This window comes from Pinus tabuliformis, chromosome 8 (genome assembly GCF_031772625.1).
Source record: "Pinus tabuliformis cultivar Carrire ecotype Pingquan chromosome 8, CPIR1, whole genome shotgun sequence".
NCBI classification, from domain to species: domain Eukaryota; kingdom Viridiplantae; phylum Streptophyta; class Pinopsida; order Pinales; family Pinaceae; genus Pinus; species Pinus tabuliformis.
In genome coordinates, this window is record NC_142294.1 from 722,415,209 (window position 1) to 722,431,658 (window position 16,450).

At 37.0% G+C, this 16,450-nt stretch overlaps 1 protein-coding gene across 1 annotated transcript in view; it reads right to left on the minus strand.

Moving 5' to 3' along the window:
• Positions 1 to 16,450, minus strand: part of LOC149237626 (5'-3' exonuclease family protein) — a 223,246-nt gene that overhangs the window by 104,932 nt on the left and 101,864 nt on the right. The gene's annotated exons all lie outside the window — the stretch shown is intronic.

Consider the following 16,450-nt stretch of genomic DNA (forward strand, 5'->3'; position numbering starts at 1 on the left):
TCCCTGGCATCCGCCACATCTTGTGTCCTCTTGTCTTGGCTTGTTTTCTGCATATGATTTTATGTTCTATCTGCATTTACTGTCAATGTTTATAAGTTAATGTGATTGCTACTGGATATAATTGGAATTTGTCATTGGGCTACTAAAGGAACATTGAAGTAAATTGTCTTAAGCATAAACATACCATTGTTATCTAAAATTAACATCGAAAAAATAGTTTCTTTAAATCAAACAAGGCTCCTGGATTGGATGGCTTCACAGACCAATTTTATTAAAGATGTCGGCATGTCATCAAATATGACCTTTGTAGAATGGTTGATTATATCAAGAACTTCAGAAAAATGGGTGGGGGCATAAACACCTTCTTGGCACTCATCCCTAAAGAGGTAAGCCCTTCCTCCTTCTCCCATTTAGACCAATGTCTTTATGAAACATGTTTTATAAAAAAATTGCCAATGTTATAGTCTCTAGAATCAAGCCACTATTTCCAAGCATCATCTCAAATAATCAAGGTCAGTTTGTTGGGAAAAAGCAAATAGTGGACAATGTTATTTTGGTCTAGGAGGCCATCCATTTGTTGGAAATACTGAGAGGGGGGGTGAATCAGTATTTCTTTTTAATTCTTCTTTTTATCACCAAAAGATTTATATATGGAACACAGAAATAGATAGTTGGAATAAATGCTTTTATTAACACAAACAGTGCAATGAAATAGATACAATATATAAATGGTTGCAATCAGTTGCCAAGCACCAACATGGACTTTTGTGAGGCTCCAACCTCCAGAGCACCAACTCTGTTTTGCTTTCCATGTTGACATGGACCACATATTCCTTGTTTTGGTTTGAATAACTTTGGAATGTCTCGTACAGCTTTAATCTTGCTGATATTGATCAAGTTCTCAAAGCTTGTATGTCCAAGTCGCGTGTGCCACAACCAACTTTCATTTGTTTGACTTAAGTAGCATTTATCTTCTTGAATCTTGTTCAGAATGTAAATGTTGTCTCGTGTTCTAACCCCTTTCGCCACAAGTTCCCCTGAGGAAGAGTTCCTTATTTCACAGTGTTTGGTGCTAAAGACAACATTATGTCCTTGATCACAGATTTGGCTAACACTCAGGAGGTTGTGTTTGAGCCCGTTTACTAGCAAAGCATTTTGGGCTTTTCCTTTTCCATTGATAAGAGTAACAGTTCCTTTTCCAGCAATTCTGGCAGATCCACTTCCAAAGGATACATTTCCTTCCTTTTTGCTCAATGAGACAAACTTCCTTTTGTCCCCTGTCATGTGTTTAGAGCACCCACTATCCACAAACCAATGATTTTCATTATTTTGAGCATATAGAGCCAAGCCACATTTATTCGTGATGGGATTCTCACTGCTTGCTTTTCCTCTTTTGAGTGGGCAATCTTGTTCATAGTGTCCATTATTGTAGCAAAATGAGAAAATCAGATCAAATTTGGTCAAGGGATCATACGAATTGTAGATCTTGATTTGTCCATGCCTTTTGGGGCGATATGGTTTGATTACTTGATCCTTTAGTTTTGGTGTTTCATTCTTATGAGCCATGCAATGTCTGGCTTGATGACCAAAGTTTTTACAATGCAAACAATGTCCAAGAAAGATAGTTTTGTACCTGTTGTAGTAGCCACGGTTTGAATCAACTTCCTTCCTTGGAATTACTCCCGCTTCATTCTTTGGATTTGAGATGGGCCTTTGATGGAACATTAGTTTGTATTTGTTGTAATATCCATGATTCGAATCCACATTCTTCTTTGGAGTGATTCTCTCTTCATTCTTTGGATCTGGGATGCACCTTTGATAGGATACACTTTCTTCTTTTGGGTTGCTGGAAAGTGCATCGGCATAGCTTTTCGCACTATTCTTAGTGTTTGATGATTCTCCTTTAAAACCTATTCCAGATTTGTCATGTTGAGGTTTTTGACTTTTTAGGATAGTCTCAAGTATTTGAGAGCTTTTCCAACCCTTTTTAACTTGCTCCAATTCCTTCCTCAGAGATACTATTTCGGCTTCACATTCTTCGCAAGTTTCTTCTTTTTCTTTTAGCTTTGTTTCCAAGAGATCTTCCCTTCTCTTTGTTTCTTCGTTTTCTACCTTGAGAGAAATGATTTTATTCCGTAATTTCTCACTTTCCTCAATGGCACTTATTAACAGCTCATCTACATTTCCTTCTAGCCCTGAGTCATCATCATTTGTGAATGCCATGAATAATGGCTCTTGGCTTTCAACATGGTCACTTTCTTCATCTGATTTCTTTTTGATGACTACAAATTCATCTTCATCATACTCACCTTGCTTAGAGAAGAGGTTCTTCTTATTGATCCCTTTCCTTTTGTATACCATTCTTTTAGAATTTTCTTCATCATCACTATCATGCTTATGAGGACATTTTGCAGCATAATGACCTATTTTTCCACATTTGAAGCAGATAAGAGGGTACTTACCTTTTAGCTTAGATCCTTTCTTCAGCTTTCATACAAATTGTGCCAATTCAGATTCCACATCGGAGTCATCACTACAGTCATTCCTTTCTTTCCCCTTCTTTGATTTTGAAGCCTTGAATGCTGCATCTTTGGAGCTTAGGCCACCTTTTCTCATCTCATAGGCAGTGAGGATTCCATGGAGTTCATCCATCTTGAGAGTATCTAGATCCTTTATTTCTTCTATGGCGCTTATTTTGGAGTCAAATCTGTCTGGAAGAGATCTTAAGACCTTTTGAACAATGGTACTTTCTTCAATCTTTTCGTCCAATCCTTTAAGTGAGTTGACCACATCAGCTAGTCGGAGAAAGTATGATGCAATATCTTCTTCATCCTCCATTTTCAAACTTTCAAATTGCCTTCTATGAGTTTGAAGCTTTGCCTTCTTGACTTTTGAGTCCCCATCGTATAAGCTAATTAGCTTATCCCACATTTCTTTGGCAGAGTTACAAATCATGACTTTTGTAAACTCGAAATCAGTGATTCCATTAGTGATGGAGTTCAAGGCTTTTACATTTGCAATGTAGGCTTTCCTCTCGTCTTGATCTGTTGGAAGAGTGGAAGGAATTGGGTACTCATTTAGAACGAAATGCCAGACTTTAGGTCCAAGGGACATTAAGTAGTAGGTCATTCTCTTTTTCCAGAAACCAAAATTGGTGTCGTCAAACAGAGGAGGTTTTCCTGACGCTTTGTGATTTCTAATCATGACTATGAATCCTTCTTCAAGCTGTTAGGCTAATATGAAGAAGCCCACTCTGATACCAATTGTTGGAAATACTGAGGGGGGGGTGAATCAGTATTTCTTTTTAATTGTTCTTTTTATCACCAAAACATTTATATATGGAACACAGAAATAGATAGTTGGAATAAATGTTTTTATTAACACAAACAGTGTAATGAAATAGATACAATATATAAATGGTTGCAATCAGTTGCCAAGCACCAACTTGGACTTTTGTGAGGTTCCAACCTCTAGAGCACCAACTCTGTTTTGCCAAGGCAACAGTCCTAGACTTAGGAGCACCAACTCCCAAGGATTCCAATCCTTTCAGTTTTGAGGCTTTAACCCTGTGGGCTCCAACCCCTTATGATCAACTGTTATAAACTGTTTTGTTGTAGTTCTCTGCTCCCAAACCTGCTGAGCTTATGCTTCACTCCTGTTACCCTGCCTCTACCTGAACTTCGGCTTTCTCTTCCTCTGATTATTCACACACACCCCCCTTTCCTTGTTTTTCCTATTTTATGTGTTCCTGATGCCTCTAATTGTTGACTTCCGCTTTCCGCTGGCTTTTCGGCTTCTTCAATGCATGCTTCAGCTTCCTCTGCGCTAGCTTGTCCTCTTTGGCTTCCTGATTCTTCATGTCGCTTTGGCTTCCTTTGCGTTGGCTTGTCCTTCGGCTTCCGCACTTTTAGGCTTCCTCCCTCTCTTCGTGTTTACCAACACTCCAGCGACACATTGATTCAACAGCGAAGACCGAAATACACAAAGGAAAACTATTGCATATTAAAAACTGTAACAGAGGCCCTTTTTCAATAAGAATATGCGTACACAGCACTTTATTGTTTACAGAGGGATTTCATTGGAGAGATAGTACCAACAAGGAGGCCCCACCTGCCACGTCACCATTGCAATCGCAATCGGCATTGTTCAAGCCTATTGAACTATCGGAACCGTTATTATAGGCTTTTGGCCTAAAAAACCCTGCGCAATACAATTATTTGAAATACACAAGAATATATGGAAAAATCAACCGAAGCGCCTAAGGGCGGACTTCAAAATCATTACACCTGCATCTATCACTGCATCGGGTCCGTTGTGTAATCACAATCGGTAGTTGCGGCTTTCGGAGGTCTTTTATAAGTTGAGCTCGTGACATCGTCGATGGCCGATGGTCGATTCTCGTGTGGATGCGATATAGCATTGAGCCAAACTGTAATGTTGCATCAGGTCCGCAACATATGTCGCAATCGACGCTTTCAGGGGTGACACCCCTTTGTATATTGTGATATGCATGTTCCGATAGGCAGATGCGATATAATATTAAACCACTGGATAATGTTGCAGTGGGTCCGCAACATATCGAAGTGATATGATATATATATATGTATATATATATATATATATTGCAAATTTGCATGTTTTAACGTGGCAAGACTTAAAGCCCGAATATATGAAATACACTTAAAAACCATGCTTCGACACACTTAGCGGACTTCACCTATTTATACACCCAGACAGATATGTCTCGTCGGGTCCGCACATATATATCGCTGTTGGGGGTTTCGGGTAGTGGCTCATTGTAGAACCCGCCAATTATGTTATCGTCGATATATACATATACTTCGCCTCTATGCTTCGATATATGTATATTTGCTGCCTCCGATAGTGTATTCCGATATATACACTATTTTCGCCTCCGATAGTGTTTATTGCATATATGTATATGTTTTTTGCCTCTGATAATGTATATTGCATATATATATATATATATATATATATATATATATATATATATATATATATATATATATATATATATATATATATATATGTTTTCCGCCTCTTTTAACTCTTCCGCCTCCTATAACTCTTCCGCATATATATATGTATTCCGCATTTTGGCATCAGTGACATATATTACCCTCGATAGTTCTTCTTTGGCATCCATCGCTCCGATAGTCCTTCTATACCTCTGATAGCTCTGTTTTGCCTCCTCTAGCTTCTCGAATATTGCCATATTGACATCAATGACAATCTATGTCAACACCATTCAAGCAAGACCCAAGGTAACAAGGGAATGACCATCAAGCTAGACATGGCCAACGCTTTTAACAGGGTCTAACACTCTTTCCTCCTTGCAATTTTGGGAAAAATGGGATTATGCTCCAAATTCATCTCTTGGGTGGTCGCATGCATTAAGGATCCATGGGTCTCCCCCCTTATCAATGGCAGACCCTCATGCTTCTTCAAGGTTTGTGGCAAGGGCTATCCTCTCTCCCCAATTCTCTACCTTACTATGGTTGAAGCTATGAGCAGAAAATTAGACTATGAATGAAGAATGCAATAGCTCTCGGGAATCCAATTTGTAAGGGGGGTTAAGAGCATCAACAATGCACGATTCGTTCATGACACTATCTTACTAGGAGGAGCCTCCATTATTATTGCTATGAGATTCAAGCAATTTATAGACAGCTTTCTAAAAGTTTCGAGGGGACTGTTAAATGAAGGAAAGAGACACTTATACACTTGGAGCTTCAACAAAACTTACCAGAGTCAACTTCTAATAGCATTGGGAATTATTGGCAAAGAATCATGGGAAAATTTTAAATATCTTGGAATGCCAATCTATCTCAAGCCTTCTCGTCATCCTTCATGGCTCCCCATCCTTGATAAAGTCAAGTCAAAGTTGAAGAAGTGGGGGGTGCAATGTCTCAATCTGACAAGCATATTGGTTAAATCAATGCTCTCATCCCTCCTTTCTCAATTTTCTGTTGTCTTAGCACTTGCAGGAGTTTGAGCTAGAATGGCTCAAGAGATCCATAAATTCCTCTTGCAAGGAGGAAAGTCTATCTCCAAAAAATTCCACCAAGTGAACTGGAAAACAACATGCACACCAAATGTATCAAGCAAACTAGACATTAGAGATCCTATGCATATGAATTTGGTTCTTAGAGCCAAGCAAGTATGACGATTAATTTTGGCCCACTTTGACTAGTGGAAATCCATCTTGCATAGGAAGTATTTTCATGCAAATTGTATGGATTGTCTTAACTCTATAACAATCATCAAAGGGGGTTCACATATCTGGAAGCTTAATTTACTAACCATTATGATCATGAAAGCAAATATGACATGGCAGCCTAGTAATGGAAAGCAAGTAAGAATTTGGAATGAAGGTATTCAAGGCAATCCACCCACCATTGACCCGAATTTCGGTTTCAATCATATGTGCAATTGGTTCACCCTATCTAGAAGACACATTGTTCGATATCTCCTCATGGTCACAGATGGGTAGACAGATTAGGTGGGATTGGGGTCAGTTGCCCCATCAACTCTACTTGATACGCACAGAGTTGTAATCTCCCCTCTCAGGACGTACTCATCTTCATATTAACGATTCAGATGCTCATGGATGGGGAAATCAAGTTACATGATTAAGGAATGCTATAAGGCTATCCTTTTCCCAAACAGATCACCACCAAAATCAGAAATCTGGTTGAGGATATGGGGTTATGATGTATTTCCTGAAATTAACATCTTTTGTTGGGTACAAGCACATAAAAAGGTATTGACAACAGAAAACTTGGTGAAAAGAGGAATAGTACGCCCATCCAGATGTGAGTTGTGCAATAATGACCAGGAATCAATCAACCACCTCTTCCTTTTCTGCGCCTTCACCACGCTGGTTTGGGGCAGTGTTCTAGACTAAGTGGCAGAGTAAGGATGCCAAGTGATATTCAAGAACTTCTTGGATTTTGGGATGATTGCTACAGAGGATCCATGAGAGGTAAATCTCTCTTCAAAAGGATTTGGCTTGCACTTCCTAAATATTTGAGTTGGAAAATCAAGTTGACTAGGAATAGACAAATCTTTCAAGGGGATGAACCAAATTTTAGAACTACTAGGAATGCAATGACTTTCATGAAGGAAACTTTCATCTCCAATGTTTTAAAGTTCAAATCAATTCAAGCCTTGTATCTAGAAGAGCATGCATGGTGGACATCTATGAGAATTTTGTAAGAACCAAGGAAAATTATATGGGCTAATATTCGCAGTGGAGCTAATTTTCCATGGTTTTTAGAAAAGAAAGATTTGTTATTTTCCATTTTTCCCTAAAAATGTTTCGCCCAGATTTTATACTATAAAATTATTTTATCTTCAAAATCGCTAAAATTTTATATAGACTATATAAAATCATTACAAGTTTGAATATTTTTGTAAAAAAATCGCCAAACATTTTACAGCTTGCATATAGGGACTAGTAAGATTTACCAAGGTTTCTAAACTTTAAGATAAGTTTCAATCCTTAAAATTTTCTCTACTAAGTACTCCATCCTCTCCTCATCCATCCAACTGGTAGCTCCGACCCTTAGAATCTGAATCTAATAAATGGGAAGATAAGCATCATAGATTGTGGTTTGATTGCAAGGCTAAAGATAATCCAAGTTAGCAGGAGCCGAAGGGGTGATCTGTCACCCCATGAACCAATAGCAAAACCCCTTCTCATAGGGTCTAGGAATCACCATAAAAAACCAAGCATAAGCCTATGCACTTTTGCAAAGTCTCTCTCTTGTTACGAAGAGAAACATTCAAGATTTCATTATCATTGGTGACTCTACCATTCTTTTGTGCCACCTCATCAATGGCTTTATTCCATCTAACATCAAACTCTAATCTATTGTAAAAGGGATCTCTATCATATGCTAAGAAGCTTTCACTCAAAATAATTTTTCATGTCCATAGGCACAACAACAAGAAGGCAAGCCTCCTCACAACTCAAGGGGTACATCTAGCAAAACGAAACGTTAAAGTGGATGGGATTCCAAGCTTAATCTCAATTCCTTAAGCATGCCTGTAAACCATGTTTTGTAAGTGTCATCTTTTAGTTTGTATTTTTGGAGGATCTACAAGCTATCATTTTTTTAACATTATAACGCCCATGTGCCTACTCCAGGGCATAGTTTTGGATCACAGTTTAGAATTTTGTTGCTTACTACAATCTTGATCAGTCTAGACCAGCACGAAAATACTTGTAAAGGTTGTACAATTGTGCCCCCAGCATAAAATTTATGAAATACAAATATATTTCAGTTCTGATTAAAAAAAAGTAAAACTCGAGAAAGAAATCATAAAAGTCACTTGCTCAACATAAGAAAGTACCTATAGAGGCATTTGGACATCTTCTACATGCTTGACACCTAGCCTATGTAAAAGCACCTATCGAAGCTCTAATTATCAACACTGATTCTACATATTATCAAGGGTGACCAATTCTACATAAGGTTAGCAACTTGATCCATTTGAAGGGTAAACTCTACCACTTGGAAGGGGCTTTGCATGTGAGCTAACTCCTCCCCATTTCTCCTTTGTTAATTTAGTAGTTGTTTGTTAATTCCTTACTTTGTTTATCCTCTAGGAAACCTAGCAAGGTAATTAATTCGAATTACTAGATTATAATTGAGTTGCCTATTTGAAGGTTAATAAAGTAAATATTAGTTTTAAAATGGTCAAAAGCACTAGACTTAGGCATTAATAAAGTCAAATAGACTTTGGTTAATTTAATTCCTTTTATGTCTTATTTCACTTTAGTGTGCATTTCGATCTATCCCACATTCATAAAGTGGATTGACTCCACTGTGTTGTAGCCTATATAAAGTTTTCGGTTTCTCACTATTCACCCAATACAGAGAACTCTTTCAAGTTTTCTTGGTTTCTTTATGTGCTCCATTTCCATAATAAAGGTTGATCCTTTTGGGCCCCTTCCCTATAGAATTTGTGCATTAAATTCCAGCAAACTTATTGTAGAGCTACTAAGTCCTTTGGCCTGATTTCCATTGCTAACACTTTAAAAAATAAAACCCCTTAGACATCCCCTTGAATCCATTGCTCTTGTTGGATTAGCACTAATCTCTATTTCCTCCAATCACCCTTTCTTAACTTCTAAAATACATTAATATTGTTTTACTAAAGCTATTATCATATCGCCTACTGCCTCACTACTAAACTTCAGTAATCCTACTAAGGATACCCCCTTGAGCCAAAGGAGAATCGTCCTAAAGTGAGATGAATAGATTACATACGTGACAGTGTTGATTATCCTAGCAATTCCTTGTTAGGTTGTACCTTGAGGATTAGGACTCTTATCATCAAGTACAAGTTGGGAGGTAACAAATGGGAAATTCAAACAACAAAGAAAAACTTACAACTCATATCAATTAATTCAATGGAAAACCTAATTGTTAAAGAACCATATGACGATGCAAGCTAATTAGCAACTTCTATCAAGGGAGTCAAGATAATGATGGCACAAAGACCAATATCGATGCAACCTAAAGAGATAGAAATTTGTTGTAATGATAACTTTTGCTAATAATTTTGGTTAAAGGAATGCAATTTCTCTCTAATTGCAATTTGTCAATGGTAAGAGAATAATATCTAAATTTTAGATAACTTAAGGTCATGGAAACGAAGTGAAGTCATAAGAAGAAAACATATCTAATACACAGTGTATCATAGAGGAATCAAAATATCAAATATGTTTTGAAGCCCACAAATTTAACTTTATAATTATTCCAATTTAAAGCATTGATCAGTTTTCTTTAAAGAAGATCTCTAGGTTGTCTATGGAAATTTCAACATTATTCCATTGAGGTGACTGGGTAGATGATAATCATGTAAATTCTTCAAGTATTCCTAAATGATGGTTGTGTTGGAGCATAAAGGCTCAAGTACAATTGACTTTCCAATATATGATAAAATTTAATATACATAAATGTAAAGCAATATAATTGATATGATGATTACAATGATGATAAATCTGCACAATTATAGGCCTCAAGGTGAAATTTCATGTAAAGCTATGTCGCTACATGATCCATCTTCAATAATTAATACATCTAAGTTTTAGTAGTTTTATATAGACTATTAATAATGTTATTGTATATTCATAACATTGTCACCTTCTTTAACACGCTTCATCCTCAAAGCAATGATAAGGTTACTAAAGTTATTGATCCAAACATTACACATTTAGATTATTCATGTAATTGTTAAAAACATCTTAATGCCATTGTTCCCTTATGCTCTTTAGCAAATGTGAAAATTTCATGGGTGTTTTCATTGCAAGTGCTAATATATATTTCCCACAGGGTTGTATGTATTTTGAGTTGATCTTGCGAATCACTAAAATCTGGATCATCCCAACATATCGCTTCCAACCATTCTCCAGTGACAATATTGTAGACCTTTATATAGTTCCTTATAGGAACTAGATCAAGCCCAATAGTATGCCACCCTTTATTCATAAAGCAAGAAAAAAGTATACAACCTTATGATAAGCATGAAAATGCACCTTATTGCCCTCTCACAAAGCATAAACAAAAAAAATGCCCTCAAAATCCATTATCTAGCATACCCATTGATGATCTATTGGGAGCCATTAATTTGGTAGATAGTAGCTTAAATTAATGGCTCCCAATTATCACTGCGCTCATGGAATCCCTCCTTTGGGCCATCTTCAGTACCAACTCCATTGGTGGGGCATGAAATTTGTGCTTCCTTATAAGAGCTCTGCGAAGATCACCTAGTCTCCTTTAAGAAGCTAGTTGTTTTGGACTTGGAGCTGCAACTACAGAAAAGAGGCGAATATAGGTAGATTATCTAGCTTTTGGAATTTTGGAATTCCTCTATCGGATCCAGCCTACCACAGCCAAGCCTCCAAAATTCTCCATTCAAACCTTTCAATCAAACTTTACTCTCTACAGGTAGCCACCTCTCTTATGTTTATCAGCGTTGTTCTTTTATCTCAATTGTCAGTTAATCCACCCTGAGCACCTCTCTGAGCTAAGTCATTTGAGTTATTTCTTTCAGTGAACCCTTCCCCGGTGTTTGGAGCCTTGTGAGCCACCTAGGCAGGCAGGTAAATCTCTCCCAAACCCCAATTAGCCCTTGGACAAGGAATCCCACACATTTTTCTAATGTACTCTCAATGTAAACATGGTCTTTGCTCTATCAATTTTGTAAGCTCTACTCCTTTCATTATATAGTTTTAGTAACTCCTCTAGCTAGTATTTTGGTGATATCAATAAATTCCTCTCTTAAGGATCAATGTTCAAAAGCAATCATGTACCTCATTTCCCAAGTAACTATTGCGTCCAGTCGCATATTTCAATACAAAGCCTACTCATTTTTGTGAAAAAAAAATTTGTAGGTCTTGAGTTGCCGCAACTATTGGATTATTGAAACATGGAAGGCCTCTCTTGAAAGATCTCTGAAGTGTTATCGAACATCGTGGTTTCGTTCACAATCTTAGGAATGGAACTCATATTCTCTAAGAACCAAATGAAGTGATGATCAAAATATTAACTAGCCACTTGTAAAATGTTGTTGTTTCATCAGCGTCTATTTCATAACCTTCCTCATTGTCATGGGGATGGTCATTACCATTGTCGTTTTCATCAATTCCAGAAGCAAGTTCCAATTAATTGTGTTTCTCATATTTGTACTTTTTAAATATCTCTACCCAATGATGTGCCTTCCATCACTTTAAGCTCCAATCTACCAAATTAATGGCTCCCAATTATCACTGCGCTCATGGATTTCCTCCTTTGAGCCATCTCCAGTCCCAACTCCATTGGTGAGGCATGAAATTTGTGCTTCCTTGTAAGAGCTCTGCAAAGGTCACCTATTTCTTCAAGAAGCTTCTTCATCTGGAATGGAGTAGCAATTACAAACACGAGGCGAATATAGGCAGATTATTTGGCTTTCGAAATATTGGAATTTTTTTGTCAGAAGCGGCCTACCACAGCCAAGCCTCTAGAATTCTCTGTCCAGACCTTTCAATCGAGCTTTACTCTCCGTAGGCAGCCACCTCTCTTATGTCTATCAGTCTTGTTCTTTTCTCTCAATTGTCAGTTGATGTGACCCCTGAGCATCTCTTTGATGCTATGTAATTTGAACTATTTCTTTTTGCGGGCCCTTTCTCGTTGTTTGGAGCCTTGTGAGCCACCTAGGTAAGTAGGTAGATCTCTCCAAGACACCAATCAGCCCTTGGACGAGGAAACCCACACATTTTTTTGATGTATTCTCAATGTAAATGTGCTCCTTTGCTCGATCAATTCTGTAATTTCAAGTATAATGTTTACATCAACTTTAGCAATTATAATCAAGCTAGATTAGGGTGATTTCTCTTTCTTTGATAATTGCTTGATTATAATGATGAACTTTAGCAATTATAATGATGAACTTCAGCTTCTTCAACATGGAGCTATCATCTTCCATACCTTCTTTGTAGGGTTTCAACCATCTTTTACATCACTTCCCTTCAACAAAACATAGTTTTGAACCAATAGTCATGTCATCCTTCTCTACATCGAGAAGTGACCTTCTTCATCATCATCTAGCTATCCTTCATACAACTGCCTCTTTCCAAGTCATGTTCCTTCCAGACTTTTCCATTCAAGTCTATGTGTACTAGTTGTAGGTGAATTTCTACAACCTTCTTTCGGTAGCATTGTTTCAACCCAACCAAATGCTTTCTTTCAAAAATCAAAAATGAACATCAAATCAAAATTACCTCTTTAAGATGGCCTTTCGTCATAATATTTGTTCTTGCAACATCAACATCCTCCATTCTTTTTGAACCCATTACCAAGGTTTTCTTTCTCCTTTATACTTATCGGGGTCTTCATACTTTTTCCATGGGGATGTCATAGCTAACCCTTCTAATCATTATCAGATGTTGATTACTCATCTCATCTCAAGTGGCTATAGGTACATCCTCTCGAACTCTTCTTCCAACTTCTTCATACACTACTTCCTTGGGATCTCAATACCTAGTTCCTTCATTATAGAAACAATGGTTGCCAACCACCTCATATTCCTTATGAGGTCATGTAATGTTGATTTAATCTTGTCATCAAGTAGAAGAGTTCAAGGTATATAGTATTTAAACCTTTATGTATCATTTAGAAGGAAGAGTTTCCTTCTTCAATCATGCTGATGAGATAGAGCATTCTAACCATTCTATCTGCAACTATGTGATGACATGACTTCTAATATCAAATATATGCATACCTCCTCTTTCATGTGGTCACCTAGACTTCCTTTGGTAGCTTCCTTTCCTTACTTGAAGATAAAAATGCTTCAACTAACTTGTCATGTTGCACTTCTTTGTTACTATACCTTCATCCTTCTAAATTGTGGATCCCACACTATGTAGAATGTAGACTATGTGACACTTGCTTCTTCGAAACAAAGGTGAATCTTTTCAACAAAGATTCTATGGAGGATCTTGATGATCCTTATTCTGAAAACACTCCCTTTTAATGATGATAAGGTGTGATGATCTCTTATCTATCGATTCCACTAGATGACTTTCTTCAATCATTTAGACTGCTACTTCTATAATTCTTTTATGCTTCTAATGATGATGCCATGAGCTATTTCCTTTCTATCATGTACTATGACTACTTCAACCATATAAATATTTTACATGTTTCTAAGAAGACTCCATTTCAATCACTACTACAATGCATCTTTATCACAATTGTCATCACCGCTATCTCAGTTATAGTAAAGGTCTTTCACTTTCTCCTTCTTTGTCTTCTTTTCTGGTTCTTCTACTTCTTTGGTGACATGGGCTTCATTTTTTTCCTTTCTTTTCTTGTTGTCCTTCTTGAGTTTAGGACAATTCCTTTTGAAATGCCCATATTCATTACATTCATAGCACTGAATTTTAGACATGTCAATTTTCTTTTGAAATCTCTTCCAAGGCTTAACTTTCCAAACTTCCCTTTCTTCCTTGTCATAGTTGCATATGCTTGTGTTTGCTCATTTGATCCAACATCATTTTTTGCCTTTAGTCTGGTTTCTTCAATATTACACAATGACCATAGATCACTAAATGGAGTGGCTTCTTTCTTTCCATAGATGCTTGATACAAAGTTGCCCCATTCATCTGGTAGTGCATTGAGTACAAGAGTGGTCATCTTTGGATCTGACATTATTTCTCCTAGCTCTTGTAGTTGATCTCTTATTTGAGATACCTTCATGAGATATGAAGCTACCCCTTCTTCTCTTGATACTTTCATCTTGTATAGTTCAGTTCTTAAAGATATTATTTCTCCTACAGTACTTACAGAAAACAATTCCACCAACTTGTCATAGATTTTTTTCGATGTTTTCAACTTTGCTACATAAAGGATGAGAGAATCCTTGATTGATTCAATGTGGATTCTTTGAGCCCTTATTTCTCCTTTCATGTACATTGATAGTGCTTGAGATTGATCTTGTGGAGGTTTGGAGATTGAGCCCTTAACATATTCAATAACTTCATTTTCCATCAAAATTAAATATATTCTCTTCTTCCCTACAAGATAGTTCGATATCCCAACAAATTTATTGTTCTCCTTGCAGAAAGAAGACATTTGGTTTGTAGATTGAGACATAAAATATAAAGTACTTACTTGTCAAATGAAGATACCTCCTTGATGGTGTCTTCCACTAGATGTATTTCTTGATGATGATCTTCCTTCTTCAAGAATGACAACGCTTTCTTCTTCGGGAGATATTCTTCTTCACATATGTTTGAGATGAGATCATTTCCTCAATAAGAGAATCTCTTTGATTTTGATGATGAAGTGCTCTTCTCGCTTCCTTTGGTTGATGGTTGTAGAATGTTGACGCTTTCAAGAATGCTTCAAGTGTGTAGAGTCCTTCTTTCTTTGAGCGGAGGTAGGCTCCTTGGGGTCTTTCTTTCTTCTTCCAAGAGTTCTTCCTTCAAGATGATATGATCATTGTGAAGTGATGGTTAGTCTTCCTTGATGTTCTTCCTCTTATAGTTGGCCCTTAAGAATCCTTCTTCAATTGAGTGATCTTCAAGCTACCTTTTCTTGTCACCTTAGCTCTAATAACATGTTGAGAAATCAAGGGCAACTAGATTAGGGTGATTTCTCTTTCTTTAATAATTGCTTGTAATGTTATTTACTTCAATTTGATGTACTTGTAGTTAGCTTCTTCTTTACTTGATTATTATAGTGCTCTTATCATCAAATAGCTACCAAACTATGGAAATCAATAGAACAAGTCGACACAAGATATAGGTTGCTAGACAAGGCCAAGACCTCTCTTAGAGAGGAAAACCCACAAGAATTCTTCTCCTCTTATAGAATCTTCAAATGACATTCCAAGACCTAAGACCCAAGACAAAGACCCCTCCAAGACCAAGTCAACCTTCGTTAGATGAACTTCTTCGTAAAGTCAACCCAAGTCAAACTGCTCCAAGCCCTCAAATTTTGGCCTCACTTCAGAATTTTGGTCACTGCTTCAAGTCTGCAATGTTCGGCCTTCCTGAAATCACTGCAATTTCGCATGTGTGGGAGGAATATGGTAAATCTGATCTCCTTCTTCCTTCACTTAGTGTGCTTCTCTTTCATTGATGATTTGGTCTTCAATCTTGATGCTTTTTACCCCAATATTCATCCTTTTAAGATGACTAGAATTTTGATCTTGTAGTAGAAAGATGTACCCTAATTCTCTTCGCACATGTGAGTAGATGTAGCCCAAAAACAATCTCAAAATTTCGATTTTTCCTCCTTTGGTTTTCCTCCTTTTCACTTGTTCTTTTAGGTCTTCTTCTTGTCCTTTTTGATCAAATTTGTTGGATGTCTTCAAATGAGGTTAAATTCCATCTTATATATAGGCTTCTTGTGAGGGTCGAATAGCCCTAATGAAGATGACTTGTCTTTTGTAGACCGACTTGGTCTTGGAGGGAGACTTTTGACTCTTTTGACTCATAATAAATTCCTTTGACTTGATACATGATGCCCAATAGGGTCTTTTACATATTACAATGACTCTTTGACTTCTTTGACTCTATGACAAAGCCCTAGAAGCACACAATGGGTGCTTGACCTAAAACAAATTTAACCTAGAGCATGAAACCCATGTTATAAAAACAATGATAATAAATTTTCTTCTCTCTTTACATCAAATACATAAAATCAATATTACATAAGACATTATGAAGACCGAACCTAGTTACATATTTCAACAAGGATCAGTGCTAAAAAGCAATCATGCTCCTCATTTCCCGAGTAACTGTTGCATCCGGACGCAGATTTTAATACAATTCCTACTCATTTCTAGGAAAAAAAAGGTTTGTAAGTCTTGAGTTGTCACAACTATTGGATTGTTGACACATGGAAGGCCTCTCATGAACACTTGTATCTCG